The sequence below is a fragment of the Carcharodon carcharias genome, chromosome 19, assembly GCF_017639515.1.
Source record: "Carcharodon carcharias isolate sCarCar2 chromosome 19, sCarCar2.pri, whole genome shotgun sequence".
NCBI lineage: Eukaryota > Metazoa > Chordata > Chondrichthyes > Lamniformes > Lamnidae > Carcharodon > Carcharodon carcharias.
This window is the reverse complement of record NC_054485.1, coordinates 42,713,477-42,731,685: the sequence shown is the minus strand read 5'-3', so window position 1 is coordinate 42,731,685 and position 18,209 is coordinate 42,713,477. Positions and strand designations below refer to the sequence as shown.

At 45.6% G+C, this 18,209-nt stretch overlaps 1 non-coding gene and 1 pseudogene across 1 annotated transcript; both read right to left on the bottom strand.

The window, feature by feature from the left end:
• Positions 1-16,635: 16,635 nt before the first annotated feature.
• On the bottom strand, positions 16,636-16,742 carry LOC121292092. The gene has a single exon (XR_005946193.1). It is a non-coding gene; the product is annotated as a U6 spliceosomal RNA (small nuclear RNA).
• Positions 16,743-16,744: 2 nt separating this feature from the next.
• Positions 16,745-16,869, bottom strand: LOC121292075 (annotated as a pseudogene).
• Positions 16,870-18,209: the final 1,340 nt, after the last annotated feature.

The following is an 18,209-nucleotide window of genomic DNA, read 5'->3' as shown; positions in this document are numbered from 1 at the left end:
GCAATGACCAGCACCGCCAAGGTGCAGGCATCATTAATGTTTCCAAGGAGTATGAGGCCAGACCATCCCTGTGGTCTGAGGGCTGCACAGAGCACAGGGAAGAGGCCCTGGACTGAGACACCTGTCTTTTATCTTGTGCAGAAAGGTTTCACTTCTGAGTGACAAGAAAACTGCTCATTAGAACCGGGAGCCACAGGCAGAGAGACATTCTTAGGAGATTATTGACAATAGTGAATCGTCGGTACAAGTGATCAACACCCATGCCCAGGCTGTGCAATTATTTTTACTTAACTTTCCTAACCCTACCGCTATACCTTGGTGCTCCCCGAACATCCACAGCAGAGGTGGAGGCAGCCTGCTGACTATGACGCCCTATCTGTGATGACTTTGGCAGGCAGACTCTGGAGGGCCGAGACTTGGTGGACCTGGCCTGTTTTCAGGGTCCTGCTGTGTGGCAGTGGCAACCCCTCAGCCTGCGGAGGTCACAGGAAGCGGGGATTCGGATGGGCCAGTCACTCCCAGAGTCACCTGGGTGGACAGCCCAGGAGTGTGAACCTGCTGATCCTCCTTCCTATGGGTACCCAAGGGCCCCTGGCTAACTCCATGAGCAGAAAGGGTAGCTGGAGTGAGATCGAGCCAGCCCAGCACCCCTCCAACATATACACTGTGGGAGACCGACTATGACATCAGCAATGGAGTTAAACCCGCGCAGCAGTGCAGGAGTGACATCCTGAACCAAGCCTCCATGGCGGCTGCCATTCTGTCAGTGTTGAACTCGGTGCATTGTAATGCTGGCGCTATCACCTCAGCCTGAAGACAGACAGACTCCTCCATTGTGCCTTGCAATCTGAGGAGTGCAGCGGACATCCCTTCCTGATGTTCCCGAGCTCCAGCAACTGTGACATGATCGAGTCCAAAGGCTTGTCATCTGACTCAGACTCAAGAGGTTCCTGGCCTCCAGCAGTCCTCCGAGTTCTGGGGACCTGGGAAGTCCCTGCTTCCACCTGCTGTGGATCAGAAAGTGCGATGTGCTCACCTGATTGTGATCCAGAGGCTACTCTAAAGCTAGGTCCCACCGAGGTGTGTGTGTCTGTGCTGGTGGAGGGTGTGGGCGAGCACTGTGACAGGCCTTCAGGGAGGATGCCTTCAGATTCCTCTTCAGAGGTTTCTTCGGGGCTTGATTAGAGGCCCTGGGTCATGGGCTCTGTCGGCTGTTTGGCAGATGTGTCTGCGAAAGTAAGGGGAGATAATTAGTGTCTGGCAGGGCCTATGAAAGAGGACACATCACTCACGGCATGGTTGTCTGATGGATGTTGCACTGCTGGATCCTCATTTGGTAGAGTAGCACTAACCTTACTGTCAGCACAGGAACGGTGCAGATCCTCGTCAGCCAGCTAGATGGTTCTGTTTTCGAATTCTGACAATCTCCAGCATCCATCCACCTCTCTGCAACCTTTCCCTCCTGTTGTGTGCCAGTTTGTCCTGCATGGATAGAGATGGGGAGAGTATATCAGGATGCCTGCCAGGCCAGGTGATAAGTATGCCTGACCTGTGTGGGTGGTGCGTGGTCACATGGATGGGCTGAGGACAATGCAGGTGTGTATGGAAGACTGAATGGTGATGTCCCTTGCACTGGCAGTGAGTGAGAGGGCCCTGTAGATGGGTGATGGGTTTGTGAGTCTGTGAGTTGGAGGTGATGAAAGGTATGACTTACTCTGGCGGAACAGAGGAGATCATTCATCCTTTTGCGGCACTGGATGGCTGTCCTCCTCTGCAGGGCATTTGCGCTGACCACCACTGCCACCACCTCCCAAGCCAGGTTGGTGACTTTGCTGCCCAACCTGCGCCCAGTGCAGGGGTAGAGCACATCCTGGTGGGCCTCCATGGCATCCAGCAGTGGCTTGAGGGACCCATCATTGAAGCAGGGGGTGCTGCAGTCTTTCTTCCTTTGCTGGTCATGTCTCCCAGGCAGCGGTTGTGAGCTGGTGGCAATGAGTGCTTTGCTGGCAGCTGCCTTTTAATGATGGCAACCAGCGTGATGCAACAGTGGGATGATGGCGGGTGGGCGAATGAGAGCCCGCCCACCATAGAAACGGCATGTTTCGCTGGAGTGAATAAATAATGAGTCGGGCTCAGGACAATACAGTGTGCAAATCCACCATTTTCATCAGTGGGTAGGATTCCATTTTGCCTGCCCGCTATTGCACTTAGTGCAAATCTGGGAAAATTCCGCCCCTAATGACAAGTTTTTTCTACTCTCAAATGGCAATGAGTAAAACAATTTAGTGAATGCCAGTAATGTTTTTCTGATCAGTTTCTATGTTAGTTGTCCACAAATTTGCTGGTGAAACCTATCAAATACAACTACAATCACTAACAATTCTTCCTCAAATGTGAATTCCCATTACACTTAAAGGGATTGATGATGCACATGTGAGATGGATTACAACAACAACTTGTATTTATATAGCACCTTTAATGTAATAAAATATCCCAAGGTTTTACAACAGTGTAAAAAGGCAGAATTGAACACAAAGCTACATAAGGTGATATTAAGGCAGGTGGCCAAAAGCTTGGTCAAAGAGGTAAATTTTAGGGAGGAAAGACAGGTAGAGAGACCAAGAAGTTTAAGGATGGGAATTACAGAGCTCAGGGCCGAGGGGGCTGAAGGCACAGTGATCAATGGTGGAGCAATTAAAATTACAGAGGCCAGAATTAGCTGAGTGTAAATATCTCAGACAGCAAACATAGTTGTTGTCTATCTTCACCAGATTTAATGTAGGTGCTGCTTTGTTTATTGAAAGACACCTCATTTAGGCCATGCAGTTTCAGGGATACCTCAGCCAGACTTGCTTAACAGTTGGAACTGGAGGTGAATGCCTCGTGGTCACAATATGCTCTCTATTTAAGTTTCTGCACTACCTTCTTCTTTATTGAATTCTCTGAGTGAAGCAGATTTTCATTTATGTGCAAATTTGATCTTGCCCTATGATTCATGAGTAATTTTGTCAGAATATTAACTGAATTTAATGGTTAATCGAAGAAATTTCTGCCGATCTTGACGGTCGTCCTATGCTTTATTGGGCTGGATTTTGTCGTCTGAACATATGTTTCCACTAAACAATCTGATCAGGCAAAATGAGAGTTGGAATTTGTAAGTCATGGACAAATATAGCAAATTCTGCATGAATGAATGATGGATCGTGATCTGAATCGACTTCATCCAGTCTTCTTTAATTTGCAAATATAGATTCTATTGCATTTATCATAATCTTGCTTGTTGTGCTAAGCAGGGTGCCTACTAAAGAAAGTTAGAATTGAAGTTTGTGACTAACATTTTTGTCCATCCAGTGCAAATTAATCTATCCCTATTTGTTGCCGTGGTTTCCCTGGTTTGGGATTGTGGTTTGTGTCTAAACTTGTACAAACTGTGTGATCTGTGTGTTGATACTATATCTATGAGGTGTCGATTCATTCTTCTGCACACTATCAACACTTTTCAATACCATTATGTTTTATCATTTACCCCAGAAAATGTGAATTTCCACATCGCAATAAGATCACTCTCTCTCCTTCATGTAGGTGATCCAATCCACTAATGTGGCTTCTTCACATTTCAATTATTCATTGACAGGTGAAAAACAATCCTTTTTTGTGCCCAGCTATTTGTCCATAATCACTACAATCAGAGCTATAAGCACCATTTTGTTTGTCTCCATTTTAATTTGATTGACTCATGTTTTGATGCCTGAGTGAATTTTGAGATGTGTGCCTACATAACCAGAATAGTCAGTGGTGCTTTATGCTTTGGCCACTTTAGGTCTCTGCAACATAATCACAAGTTTTTTCCACTCTCAACTATCAATCACAGAATCACACAGTGCAGAAGAAGCCCTTCAGCCCATCGAGTCTGCACCAACACATGAGAAACACCTGACCTACCTACCTAATCCCATTTACCAGCACTTGGCCCATAGCCTTGAATGTTATGACTTGCCAAGTGCTTATCCAGGTACTTTTTAAAGGATGTGAGGCAACCCGCCTCCACCACCCTCCTAGGCAGCGCATTTCATACCATCACCACTCTCTGGGTAAAAATGTTTTTCCTCACAGCCCCTCTAAATCTCCTGCCTCTCACCTTGAACTTGTGTCCCTTCAACTAAGGGGAACAGCTGCTCCTTATCCACCCTGTCCAGGCCACTCATAATCTTGTACACCTCGATCAAGTCTCAGTCTTCTCTGCACCAACGAAAACAACCCAAGTCTATCCACCCTCTCTTCATAACTTAAATGTTTCATCCCAGGGAACATCCTGGTGAATCTCCTGTGCACCCCCTCCAGTGCAATCACATCCTTCCCATAATGTTGGCGACCAGAACTGCACACAGTACTCCAACTGTGGCCTCACCAAGGCTCCATAGACTCCAACATGACCTCCCTACTTTTGTAATCTATGCCTCGATTGATAAAGGCAACTGCCCCATATGCCATTTTCACCACCCCACTAACATGCCCCTCCGCCTTCAAAGATCTATGGACACACCTGCCAACGTCTCTCTGTTCCTCAGAACTTCCTAGTGCCATGCCATTCATTGAATACTTGTCAAATTACTCCTTCCAAAGTGTATCACCTCACACTTTTCAGGGTTAAATTCCATCTGCCACTTATCTGCCCATTTGACTATCCTGTCCATATCTTCTTGTATCCCAAGACACTCAACCGCACTGTTAACCACCCGGCCAATCATTGCATTATCTGCAAACTTATTCATCCTGCCCCCCAACATAGTTATCTATGTCGTTTATATAAATGACAAACAATAGGGGACCCAGCACAAATCCCTGTGGTACGCCACTGGACACTGGCTTCCAGTCACTAAAGCAGCCTTCTGTCATCACCCTCTGTCTCCTACAACTAAGCCAGTTTTGAATCCACCTTGTCAAATTACCCTGTATCCAATGTACATTTGCCTTTTTTATAAGTGTCTCATGTGGGACCTTGTCAAAGGCTTTACTGAAATCCATATAAACTACATCAACTGCACTACCCTCATCTACACACCTGGTCACCTCCTCAAAAAATTCAATCAAATTTGTTAGGCATGACCTCCCTCTGACAAAGCCATGCTGACTATCCCTGATCAAACCTTGCCTCTCCAAGTGGAGATAGATTCGCTCTTTCAGAATTTTCTCCAATAGTTTCCCTATCACTGACATGAGAGTCACTCAACACTCAACAGACTCACTCATTCAGTCAACAGTTTTGTGAATGCCAGTAATGTTCTAATGATCAGTTTCTATGTTACTTGTCCCATAAATGTGCTGGGGAAACCCATCAAAAATAACTATTGTCACTAACAAATGTGAATTCCCATTACCTGTAGGGGAATATTAAGTCCAGGATTCAATGTGGCTCAAAATGGCACAAGTGAGTATTTAATATTCCTGGATACAAGGTGTTCAGAAAAGACAGGAGAGGAAGGATAAAAGGAAGGGTGGCAGTATTGATTAAGGACAATATTGTAGTGCTGGTGAGCGAGGATGTCTCAGATGTACAAAATCTATTTGGCTAGAGCTAAGGAATGAAAACAAGTCCAATTACATTGGTCAGTGTAGTCTATGGGCTATCACCTACTTGGAAAATTTAAAAGGACAAATTTGCAAGGAAATTACAGAGATGCAAAAATTATGGAGCAGTTAAAATGAGGAACTTTAATTATCTGAATATAGACTGGGATAATAGTAATGCAAAGGGCAGAGGGGGACAGGAATTCCTAGATTGTGTACAGAAAAAAATTCTACATCAGTATGTTTCCAGTCCAATGAGAAAAGATGCACTTCTAGACCTGGTTCGTGGGAACGAGGTGAGCCAAGTGGATCAAGTGTCAATAGGGGAACACTTCGGGCAGAATTTTTCCATCGGCGAGCAGGGGGCGGGGCCCACTCGCCGACACGTAAAATGACACGGGATGACATTGGACCGAACCCCCGATGTCATACCAGCCCATTTAAATTTTCAGGAAGGCAGACCCGCAGCAAAATCAGCTGTGGGCTCGCCGACCTGTCAATGGCCAATTGAGGCCATTGACAGGATCATTTCTACAATCAAAGGACCTGCCTTAAGGTTGGCGGACAGGCCAGGAGCCCTAGCAGCAACTAGAGAAAACATGAAACCTCATCCACCGGTGGGCTGAGGTTTCATGTAGGGTTTTAAAATTTTTAATAAAGTTATTATGTTAATTATGAACATGTCCCATCTCAGGTGACATTGTCACATAAGGGGGACATGTTAGGCATTTTTTTTTTCTATTTTTAACATTTTTAAAAGTGTAAGCGATCTCCCTGAGGCAGCACTTTGCCCCACGGAGATGTGCGCTCTTTCGTGCGCATGCGCAAAAGAGCGCACTCTCGCTTTTGGGGAATCACCTCCCCCACCACCTGCACAGGGAGCGCATAGTGCTTCCCGCCGGATGTTACGCTGGGTGGGCTTTAATTGGCCCGCCCACATAAAATGGTGGCGGGGGCCCGATTCTCTGGCAGGGATTGGCTCCCTGCCCGCCGGAGATTGGGTCGGGCCTGCCCACCCGACAGGCAGAAAATTCTGCCCTTAGAGGACAGAGATCATTGTATCATAAGGCTTACGCTGGCTATGGAAAAAGACAAGGAACAATCCAGAGTAAGAATAATTAACTAGGGGGTGAAGGCCAACTTCAAAGGGGTAAAAAAGGACCTGGGCCAAATAAATTAGAATCAAAAGTGAACTGGCAAAATGGTAACTGAACAATGGCTTGTCTTTGAAGAGGAGATAGTTTGAATACAGCCAAGATATATTCCCATGAAGGGGAAAGGTCGGGAAAACAAAAACCAGAGTTCCCTGGATGACAAAAATGAAAGAGATTAAAATGAAGAAGGAGAAAACATACTTATGGCAGATGTCAGGTGGATAATATAACTGAGAACCAGGCTGAATGTAGAAGGTTCAGCGCAGATTTGAAAAAAGCAAACAAGAGAAGCAAAGAAAGCGCATGAAAAGACACTAGCAGCTAACATAACAGGGAATCCAAATGTTTTCTCTGGACGTATAAACAGTAAAAGGATGGTAAAAGGAAGAGTGGGGCCAATTAAGAACCAAAAATGGAATTTATGTATGGAGGCAGGTGACATAGCTGCGGTATTAAATGAACACTTTCATCTATCTTGACTAAATAAGATGCTGCACACGTCATGGTGAAAGTGAAGGTACTTCAGACACTTGAAGTGTTTAAAATTGATAAGGGGTAGGTATTAGATAGGCTGCCTGTACTTGAAGTTCATAAGGCACCAGAACTGGATGAGATGCATCCAAGGATACTGAGGGAAGTTAGAGAGAAAATTGCAGAGCCACTGGCCATAAATTTCCAGTCTTCCTTCAACTCAGGGTGGTGCCAGAGGACTACAGAATTGCAAATGTTACACTCTTGTTAAAAAAAGTGTAAAGATAAACCCAGCAACTACAGGTCAGTCAGTTTAACCTCAGTGATGGGGAAGCTTTTAGAAACAATAGGTCAGGACAAAATTAATAGCCACTTGTGCAAATGCAGGTTAATTCAGAAAAGCCAACATGGACTTGTTAAGGGCAAATCATGCTTAACTAACTTGCTTGAGATTTTGATGAGGTAACAGAGAAGGTTGATGAGGTTAATGCTATTGATGTGGTGAATGAGGACTTTCAAAAGGTATTTGATACAGTACCACACAACAAACCTGTGGACAAATTTATAGCTGATGGACCAAAAAGGACAGTAGCAACACGGATGCAAAATGGCTGAGTGGCAGGAAAAGGAAAGTAGTGGTTAATGCATGTGTTTCCAACTGGAGAAAGGTTTTTAGTGGAGTTCCCCGAGAGTCAGTGTTGGGACCCTTGCTCTTCCTGATATATATTAATGACCTAGGCCTTGGTGTATAGGGCACAATATCAAATTTTGCAAATCATATAAAATTTAGAAGCATTGTGAGCAGTGAGGAGGATAGTATAGAACTTCCAAAGAACACTAGACCGGTTAATGGAATGGGCAGACAAGTGGCAGATGAAATTTAATGCAGAAAAGTGAGAAGTGATTCATTTTGGTAGAAAGAACTTGGACAGACAATATAAAATAAAGGGTACAATTCTAAAGTGGGTTCAGGAGCAGAGGGACTGAGTGTATGTGCATAAGTCATTGAAGATGTAAGAACAGGTCGAGAGCTGTTAATAAAGCATGCAGCATCCTAGGCTTTAATAATAGGGGCGTAGGGTGCAAAAGCAAGGATGTTATGTTAAACTTGTACAGAACACTGGTTTAGCCTCAACTGGAGTATCATTTCCAGACCTGGATGACACACTTAAGAAAAGATGTGAAGGTATGAAAGAGAATGCAGAAATAATTCACAAGAATGGCTCCAGCGATGAGAACTTCAGTTACATGAATAGATTGGAGAGGCTGGAATTGTTTTCCTTGGAGACAAAAAGATTGAGAGGAGATTTGATGGAGGTATATCAAATCATGAGGGGTTTAAACAGAGTAGATAGGGAAAAGCTTTCCCATTGGTGGAAGGATTGAGAACAAGAGGGCACAGATTTAAAGTAATTGGTAAAAGAAGCAACGGAGACACAAGGGAAATATTTTTCACACAGAGAATTGTTGGGATCTGGAATGCACTGCCTGGGGGTGTGAAGGGGCAGATTTAACTGAGGCATTTAAGATGGAACAGGATTATCATCTGAAAAGGAAGAATGTGCATTGCTATGGGGAGAAGGCAGAGGAGTGGCACTAGGCATAGTGCCCTTTCGGAGAGCCAGTGCAGATACGATGGGCCTAATTGCCTCCTTCTATGCTGTAACGATTCTGTGAGGTTGGCAAATTGGAAGAAATAAACCATTTGGTGATCTATAGCATTGCATCAGCAAATCTCAACGATATGCAGATTTAAGACTATGCTACAACACTTTAATATATATTAAGAATTTATGCATACTGCTATTAGAAGCAATTAAGTTTGAAATTAGCCAATAAATGGTCTGTCAACCAGTTAAAATCACTTAATAGCTAACTCTCATGCTGGTGATTTTGTAGTTTTTTTTTGCTACAGAATTGTGCTGTGTTAGTGCTTAATCCACAGGAAATTTAACCAAACTTGAATGAAATGCTTTTGATACAACTTCAGTGTTTTCTCCCCTATTATTCTCCCCTCGTTGCTTGAAATGTGGTTCCATTTGTGCTGATGGTGCCCTGCTATTTAGCTTGTGTGACCATTTTTCACAGGTAAAGCTTTACGGGGACAGTTAGCATGTTGTTTGACCAGGGAGACATCACATCACTATGATGTTCACATTCCAGTGCTTTCCAACAGAGATGACTGGGCACCAATCATTAGTTTGACTTTTCTTTTCTCTCCTGATCTCAGCAAATGTAGCGCCGTTAATGTCACTGTAGCTGAGCTTCAACTCAGTGCTGACATGCACCTTGTGGAGTAGGCCATCATGGGTTCCTGCTACTTATTGCACAAACACAAAATTCGTCATCATTATAACTCTTATACTTGAACCATGCCAGAAATGCAGTACAATGAAACTCCTTACTGCTGGCAGCAGAGGATATAGACCCTAGCCCAAATCACCCGATGACATCACTTCATTATTTGGCGTAGGTGGTCATACTAGAAAGGCAATGCAAAGGTATCTGTCCCAAAGAACTGCTAAGAAAGCAAAGTGTCCTACCACTCCAAATGGGAACAGAGGTGGGGATACTTGGGTATTTTGCAAGACTGAAAAGGAATTATGTACAAAATGTTTCCCTCTTAAATTGTGACTAGAGTAGGTAATAGATTCCCTGTGGGAGGTATTACTATTCTTTTCTATCCTGTGTGTGCTCGGTGAAAGCCCATAATTGGACTAATTTTATTTTCATCAGGTATGGCTTTTGTTGGGATTTAGGATAGTGCAATGGGTGGCATTTCCAGGGTACTTTGGAACAGCCCTAGACTCACCCTAAAGTTGTAAGCAGACCCTGGGAAGGCAGATTAATGATTAGCCAATGTCTTCAACTGGAATACAGGACGCCCGGGATAGAAAGCCAGCAGATTCATTTCTATCCAAAATTCTCTCCCCTGCAGCTCATACACTGCTTTAGCATCCCACCAGAATTCATTTGAGTTAATTTTTCAAAAAAAGTTGAATTTTTGAGCAACTGAAGGTCTATTGAAGCTTGAAGCTTGCCCCATAGTGCCACCAGACCAGGGATGGGCCAAGGAGGATTCAAGGTTCCTTGCGTAACATAGGCATGGGGGACTTAAACCAGAGGCAAGTACAATCAATAGAAATATATTAGAATGAAAATGCAAAGACAATAACTAATTGAAGCCTATGATTGAAACATTACAAGGATGTATGCAATGTGCACAGGTTTAAATATATTAGATAGACAGTTATAAATCCAGAGATAGATCATATAAGCTCATTTCACCTCCTAGTGAACAATTGCTTTGCCATTCCTTCCATCCTACCTTGTTCCTCTCATCTCTGTTCAGCACATTGGAAATTGTAATGGCTGAGGGACTGAGAGGCTGAATTTTTCTGGCCTGCAGGGGGACCTGAGGGTTGGAGATGGGGGCAGGGGAGGAAAATGCAATTGACTCAAGTTGGGCCAGCTCTGGGACATTCTTTGGCTTCTCTGTTCTTTTCCCAGAGGTGGTCTCCCAGCAGTGATAGTTATCTGCCCTGCAAAGCAGATAGCTAATTAGGGCAATAATAGGGCAATTAGGCCCTATTGTGGAAATGGATTGCAATTTCTCCAATAGTGCTGTGCAAGCCCGCCTCCTTCCACCCCTACTGCTTTGTCAAAAGCACAGAAATTGAGTGGCTTGGCAGTTCTGATGATATGTGTATATTTTTATATTCCTGTGTTAATGTACATATTCTGTGTAGGTAAGGGTAAGCTGTGTCTGTGTGTATCCAGGGTTAGTCAAAGATGAGGCTGTTTGAACCAGATTGCCTTTAGAAAGTAAGGGATGAAAGACTAAGGGCGGAATCATCCCAGAATTATATTGAGTGGGACAGGTCATGAAAAACACTTTACTTGCCGGTTGCAATGATGGATTTTTGTGCCGTACCATCCCCTTCCCGCCTCAGTAATTATGCAGCCATGGGAAACATGTCATCTTGCTGGCGGGCAGCCTCTGATTTTCCCGCCAGCCATAACCTTCTTCATTCCAAGCGCCATATTTAAACTCCAGCCTTGTGCACATTTCTCAATGTTTGGAGCTCAGTATTGCTCCAGTGAAGAGAGGCCCATCAGTCTCACCACTTCGGCTAGGGAGGTGGTGGCAACGGCAGTTAGTGCCAACACTGCACGCAAGAGGTCAGCCATCCAGTGCAGAAAAAGGATGAATGATCTTATCTGTGTCACCAAGGTAAGTCAACCATCTCATCATTCTAAACTCACACTCATAAGCCCATCACACGTTCAACGGCATCTCAATCACTGCCAGGTCAAGGGACATCTCCACCCACTCTCTCACACAAACCCTCAGATCTCCAGCTAGACTTGTCTCCTCAGGAAATAGCCTCCTTGTCCCATCTATTGCTCCACTCAGGACACACACACACCTAGCCTCCTTTTCATTTGGGCTGGTATGCACCTTGCTCTCAGTCTCTCCATCTGTCTTTATGCAAGGCAAGATGGCGCACAATCAACGGGAGAAGTCCCAGACCGGGGTGGGGGGGTGAAGTGCCAGACATCAAGGTTTCATTCTGTTTGACAGCCGCGCATTGGAGCTGCCTGAAGAAGACATGGACCATTCCGGTGGTGACAGTGAAGTCACAGCAAGCATCAATGTGAGGATCTTGCACCAGATCATGCTTCTGTCAACGCTACCCTGAGTCCGCTGTTCTGTGTGTAACGCGGCTGCCAAACACTAAGAATCTCCGCTTTATCTCCTGGCACATCTGCAATGTCGCCCTCAGGCAACGTTGACCCCAACTCCAGTGCCAAAGACGTCCTCGGGTGAGGACCCTGAGGGCAGCACCATTGAAGATCCATCAACGGCGCTCAGCCACAATCTCCACAAGCGCAGTGGCACACACCTTGGTGGCACCTAGATGTAGAGCAGCCTCGGGATCACAATCTGGTGAGCATGCCACACAGTCTGTTCCACAGCAGATGGAGGTAGGGACATCCGAGGTCGCCGATACTCGGAGGGCTGTGGGAGACAAGGAATCTGCTGAGTCCAAGTCAGATGATGACCCTCTAGACTCGGTCCTCAATCAGTTGCTGGAGCTGTAAAGACAATCACGGGAACATCAGGAAGGGATGTCAGGTGCTCTCCTCAGATTGCAAGGGATGATGGAGGAGACTGTCTGCCTTAATTCCAAGGTATTTGCGCCGTCATGTTGACGCACCAAAGTCAACACTGGCAGGATGGCAGCCACCATGGAGACCTTGGTCCAGGACATCGGTCCTGCACTGCTGCACTGGCTGAATTCCATCGTTAATGCCACAGTTGGCTTCCAACTCCCTCTTCTCCTCAAGGAGTCAGCCAGGAGCCATCAGACACCCCTAGGGAGGAGGACCAGCATCTTGTCACCGCAGGGCCATCAACTCAGGTAACTCTGAGAATATTCATCCAATCCAAATCCCGTCTTCCTGTGACCTCCATCATCTCCAGCTCCACAGCCCAAGGAGGGTACAGCTGGTCCACAGCAGGATACCTAAAGCAGGCCAGGGCCCTCCAGAGGATGCCTGCCAAGGTCATCATAGACAGGGCATAGCAGACAGCAGGCAGCCTCTACCTGCACTGTGGATGTTGGGGGAGCACCAAGATGTAGCAGCAGGGTTAGGAAGGTTAAGAAGATGTAGTTGCACCCTGTGGGCATGGGTGTTAATCACATTTTGTTCACTATTGTAAATAAACTCCAAAGAATATCTCCTTGTCTATGGCTCCTTATTATGATGAGCAGCATTCACATCACTCAGATGTGAAGCTTTGATTCCTGCACAAGATAAAGGCAAATGTCTCAATCCTGGGCCCCTTCCTTGTACATTGTGTAACCATCAGAGGAAAGTGATGGTCCAGCTTCACACTCACTGGATACATTAGTGATGCCTGCACTGCGATGGTGCTCGTCATTGCTGCCAGGATGTTGTGGGCAGGTGTCACAGAGTTCCGTCATTCTCCCTCTCAGCATCTTTGAGGCTGACCCCCCATCTGTTCAGCATCTGTGTCGGTGAGAGTGTGGTCCTGAAGGGTACAGTGTTGAAGGCTGCCAAAGGATCAGGTGCACTTAAAGTTTCACGGCTGCATTTCCATGATATGCGCCTGATCACAGAATGCAAGTGAGCTGCCCTCAGCCAGACAGGAGTCAGATGTTCACAGAGGCCATGTGAAGATCTATGGAGTGTTCCCACTGCATGTCATCATCATCCTTCTTGAATTTAGTGACTGTTAGGGCCTCCGCTGCAGCTCCATGACATGAGCCTGGATACTGAGGGATGTGTGCTGCCATCAGCCACACAGGAGTCAAACGTTCAGAGATGCAATTTGAGGATGTCAGGACTGTCCTCACTACATCCTGTCATCTTCCTCCATGAATCTTGCAGCTACGGGGGCCTCCTGAGCGCACCTGAATCGTCTGACCAGTGCGATGGTCTCATCACCGGCATCCTTGCCTTTGAGGACCTCATCATCGTTATCTCCTTTAACGTCTTCCTCATTAGAGGATGCGTGTAGTTCTTGCATCTCCTCCTCAGGCATGTCCTCCCATGTTGCAGCGCCAGGTTGTGTAATGTGCAGCAAACGGTAACAACGCACGACACCCTCCGGGGACTGTATCGCAGTGCTCCACCGGACCTGTCAAGGCACCGGAAACACATTTGCAAAATGCCTATCGTTTGTTCCACCAAACTTTGGGCTGTGGCAGGAGCCTTGTTATACAGTCTCTCTGCTGCAGCCTGAGGCCACCACAGGTGTAATCAACTATGTCCTCTGTGGGTAGCCCTTGTCCCCACGGAGCCAACCCTGCACCTCCTCTGGATCCTGGAAGATGCCAGGGATCTGAGGCCTGCTAAGAATGTAGGAGTCATGGACGCTTCTGGGAATCATGTGTAGACCTGCAGGATGCATTTGTGGTTGTCACACACCAGCTGAACATTCAGCGAGTGGAATCCCTTGCGGTTGACATACTTCACTGATTGTTGCCAAGGAGATCTAAGCACCATGTGATTGTAGTCAATGGCACTGTGCACTGTGGAAAACCAAAGGTCGCTGCAAATCCCAGCGCTCTTGCTTCCTGGCTTTCCTGATCCCAGTCAAAATGCACAAAGTTCTGTACCTTTGTGAAGATAGCCATCAGTGACCTCCTAGATGAACTTGTAGGTGGAAGCATGCAAGTTCCTGCACAGGTCACCTTTGGAGCCCTGGAAGCAGTCACTGGCATAAAAATTGAGCTTTCAGATTCATGGCCACTGGCAGCAGATGCCTTCCATGTCCCCGTGGTGCTAAAGCCTGCAGCAGGTGGCATACGTGACCGACCAGTTTCCTGGACATGTGTAGTCTTTGGTGACACTGGTCCTCAGATATCTGCAGGAATGTCAAGCACTGGTTTTAGACTCTGGGTCCAGCGAGTTGCCTATGACCAACAGCTTGCTGTGGATTTTCAGCTGCATGCTCAGGCGGCCCTGTCGCATCTTCATCTTGAGGTTGGTGCTCCTCCCATTGGTGAGCCAGGCACCTCCATCACACTCTTCTCCTTCTTTTCTGTTCGCTGTATGCCATGAGGCATACCGCTAAATCACCAGGCTCCATGATCCTGATGTTCTCCTCCTGCAGGAAAAAAGAGAGATATACATGGGTTAGCATATGTATTCTAAGGACCTCTCTTGGTTAAGTCTTTGGCTCCGGCTGTGCTTCAAGGCCCTTCACACATGCTGGAGAGTGCTGGCCGCCACTTAGATGGCCAGTGTGTAGTGCACTTCATGGCTGTCCAAAAACTCACCCACCTCCAACCCCACTCCACTTGACCAATTAACAGCAGTTTCAGCCACTGGACTGCATGTTGTTCTCTCAGCTCAGGTGCAGGCATTCTCCTAATCCACACTGCAAGGCTGCACTGTTAGCTTGAACCATGAGGGATCCCGGTTCAAACCTTAATAAAGATATTGCAAGGGGCTGTGAGCACCCCCACCAGTGACTGCGTCATGGCCACCTTTCTCAAGGGGATTCTACAACTTGCCCATTGGCCAATTGCTCTGCTGCACCCTAAAAGACACATTAATTTGCAGTTGGTGCCCAAGGGGTTCTGGAGCATTTGGTGCACATTCATGCTTTTGGGTTGTTTGAATGGGCAGAAATGCTTCAGAGGCCTGACTCCAAGAACGTCAATGGAGCTGCAGCTGAATAGTCTCACCTGTGGAAGGATGCTTACTTTTGACAAGCTTTTCCAAGTGTGTGGCTGCTTCCCTCACCCTCTGCCCAGCACTACCCATTCCCCCCCACCCCCAATTCCCTGCATGTGCTTGTGTACTTCCATGAATCTGTGCTGCCTTGCCCCCACCACCCTCCCCACCAGCCCCACCCACACTGGAGTCCTAGTCCCGGCACCATTCTGAAAACCAGCCAGAAGAAAATGACTTGCCTGTGCCCCCCACCCACCAAAGGCACAGCCACCTCCTTCTTGATGGCCTACAGGCATCCTTGCGAGTGCTGTGCAAGGTTATGAGCACTGACCACTGAGTTCCCCTCGAAATTCAGCTCTCCAGGTGCACGCTTTCTAAAGGCTGTTGTAAATCATACTATTCTGAAGTCACGCCGACATGGAAGGTAAGTTTGATATGGGGTGATGATTCCAGCGTGCGGGCATAATGATGAGATGCAAATGCACTGAAATTAAGTTCCCAACATCCGACGGTGGGAAACACGGACCGCCATTGACAGGCAGATCACAAATTGGTTTCACGACAGCCTAAAATCAATTTTGGCCTTCTGTCATATTGTCCGCTCACGCTGTCAAACATGCTCGCTGCCAATGGGAGCGGAAAATTCCGGCCTAAACGCAATATCTTCTTGCATTTGTAATGAGGCCTTAACATACAAGTTTTAACATACAAGTAAACAGAGTAGATCTGAAATTTGCATTGGGGTTAAGTATTGAAATTGATTTGTAGCTGTTGCATTTCAAAAGAGTCTCAGAGGTTTAAAAGAACATTTGCATTTTATAGGAGATTTGTGAGTAAACAGGCATTTTAAATTTTATTGACCCCAAAATAAAGAGGAAATAGGAACATGAAAGGTTTTAATATTTAGGAAACTGAGTTTTCAAAAACATATCTGTACTCTTTCGAGTACAAACCCGTTTCCATCTGTTTCAGATGAAGTTACATTGTTTCATAGTTTTGCCATTGTGAGATTTGAACTCTTGATCTTGGGGTTACAAACCCAGTACCATAACCACTTGGCTATTTAGGCCAAGCTTAGAATAACATGTAACTCTTTCGAGTACAAACCCGTTTCCATCTGTTTCAGATGAAGTTACATTGTTTCATAGTTTGCCATTGTGAGAGTTGAACTCTTGATCTTGGGGTTACAAACCCACTACCATAACCACTTGGCTATTTAGGCCAAGCAAAAAATATGGAACGCTTCACGAATTTGCGTGTCATCCTTGCGCAGGGGCCATGCTAATCTTCTCTGTATCGTTCCAATTTTAGTATATGTGCTGCCGAAGCGAGCACAAAGCCTACTGCACCGGGTATTCCCAGGCAGTCTCCCATCCAAGTACTAACCAGGCCTGAGTCTGCTTAGCTTCTGAGATCAGAAGAGATCGGGCGTTTTTTTTTTCAGACTAGTATGGCCGTAGGCTATATCTGAAGACAACGGAGACTTAAAATGAAAGGGCTGAAAAGGGTATTTAAAGGGTTTCAGCTGTAGTGAGTTGCTGTGGGGGAAGTCCCACTGAAGACCAATTCCTGTTTATGGAGTGTGCTGGAAAAGCTGTGAAAGTCTTTTAATTGAAGAAAAGCAAGTTTCAGGCCAGGAGAATATTTGTTCTGAGAAACGGTTTTTTTCAAATCTCCTTTAGGAAAAATTACATCGGTATGGAGTTGTTCTGGGAAGTCATGGATCGTACTTCTGTTTAAAATGAAAGCAATTTCTCAGTTTGCATAATATTTCCCAGATTTTGTGGTTAAGGATCTATAAAGGCTGTTGCCAGAAAGGTAGTTTTATTGTGCACCTTTGATAAAGCATTTTGGGGGGTGTTTTGTAAATTTTTTCTAACTGCGCATCTTTTATATTGTGAATTTAAGTTTGTTTTTCTCTTTTAATAAACATTTGAATTCAACTTTAAAAAAAGTTATCATGCGAGCTCTGTGATGTTGATTTCAATAGCTTTCCCTCTTCATTTCTACAATACAAAAAAAACTTATGATCAGAGGATTTCAACCTGAGATCTACCCTGTTCAGCATGACCATCAGCTGTGGTCATAACAAAGAGGAAGGTCCAAGCTGGGAAACATGCAAGGCCTTTTATTAAGTGGCTGGCATTAAAGCACATTGCTCCTATCTCCCTCCAAGCAAAAGGCATGCTTTTGCAGCCACTGTATATCTCAATTAGTGCAGTACTTTCTGCAATGGCAGCCACTCACCTCCTACTGAAGGTGCTTTCATGATGCCTGTGCCACTCCTGATGTTGGTCCCTCAGCAGTGCCCACACTGCGAAAGCAGCCATTTCCACTGGCCATGATGAATGGATTTTCTGATGCTGAACCTGGCCATCATTCCTAATTGGATGTGGCTACTGGAGGTGGCTTCTTAATTGGCCACCTCTGGGAAGATTTTCTCTTGCATTGCCACAGCCTCTTCAGGGTTCCTGGCCCAGAATTGAGACCAACTTTGAGACCCCATCTGGCAAAATACATTTTCCATTAAAAGCTATTTGTAAAGAATCCCCAAGTAAAGATTCATTCCACAGTTCTATGTATCACAAAACAATATTATGTTCCATTATTCTTTGCAAGAAAAATTGGGGTAGATTTTTAACTTTCTACCTGGGCATAAAACTGGCATTGTGAATCTGGTGCCCAAATGTATCTTCACTGGAGTAGTGCGCGTTATGATTCAGGTATTCCAATCAATCAATTTAGTGTTGTTATGACCTTGGTAGAGACCAGTAACGTTTTATTACTTTTTCTTTGAAATCC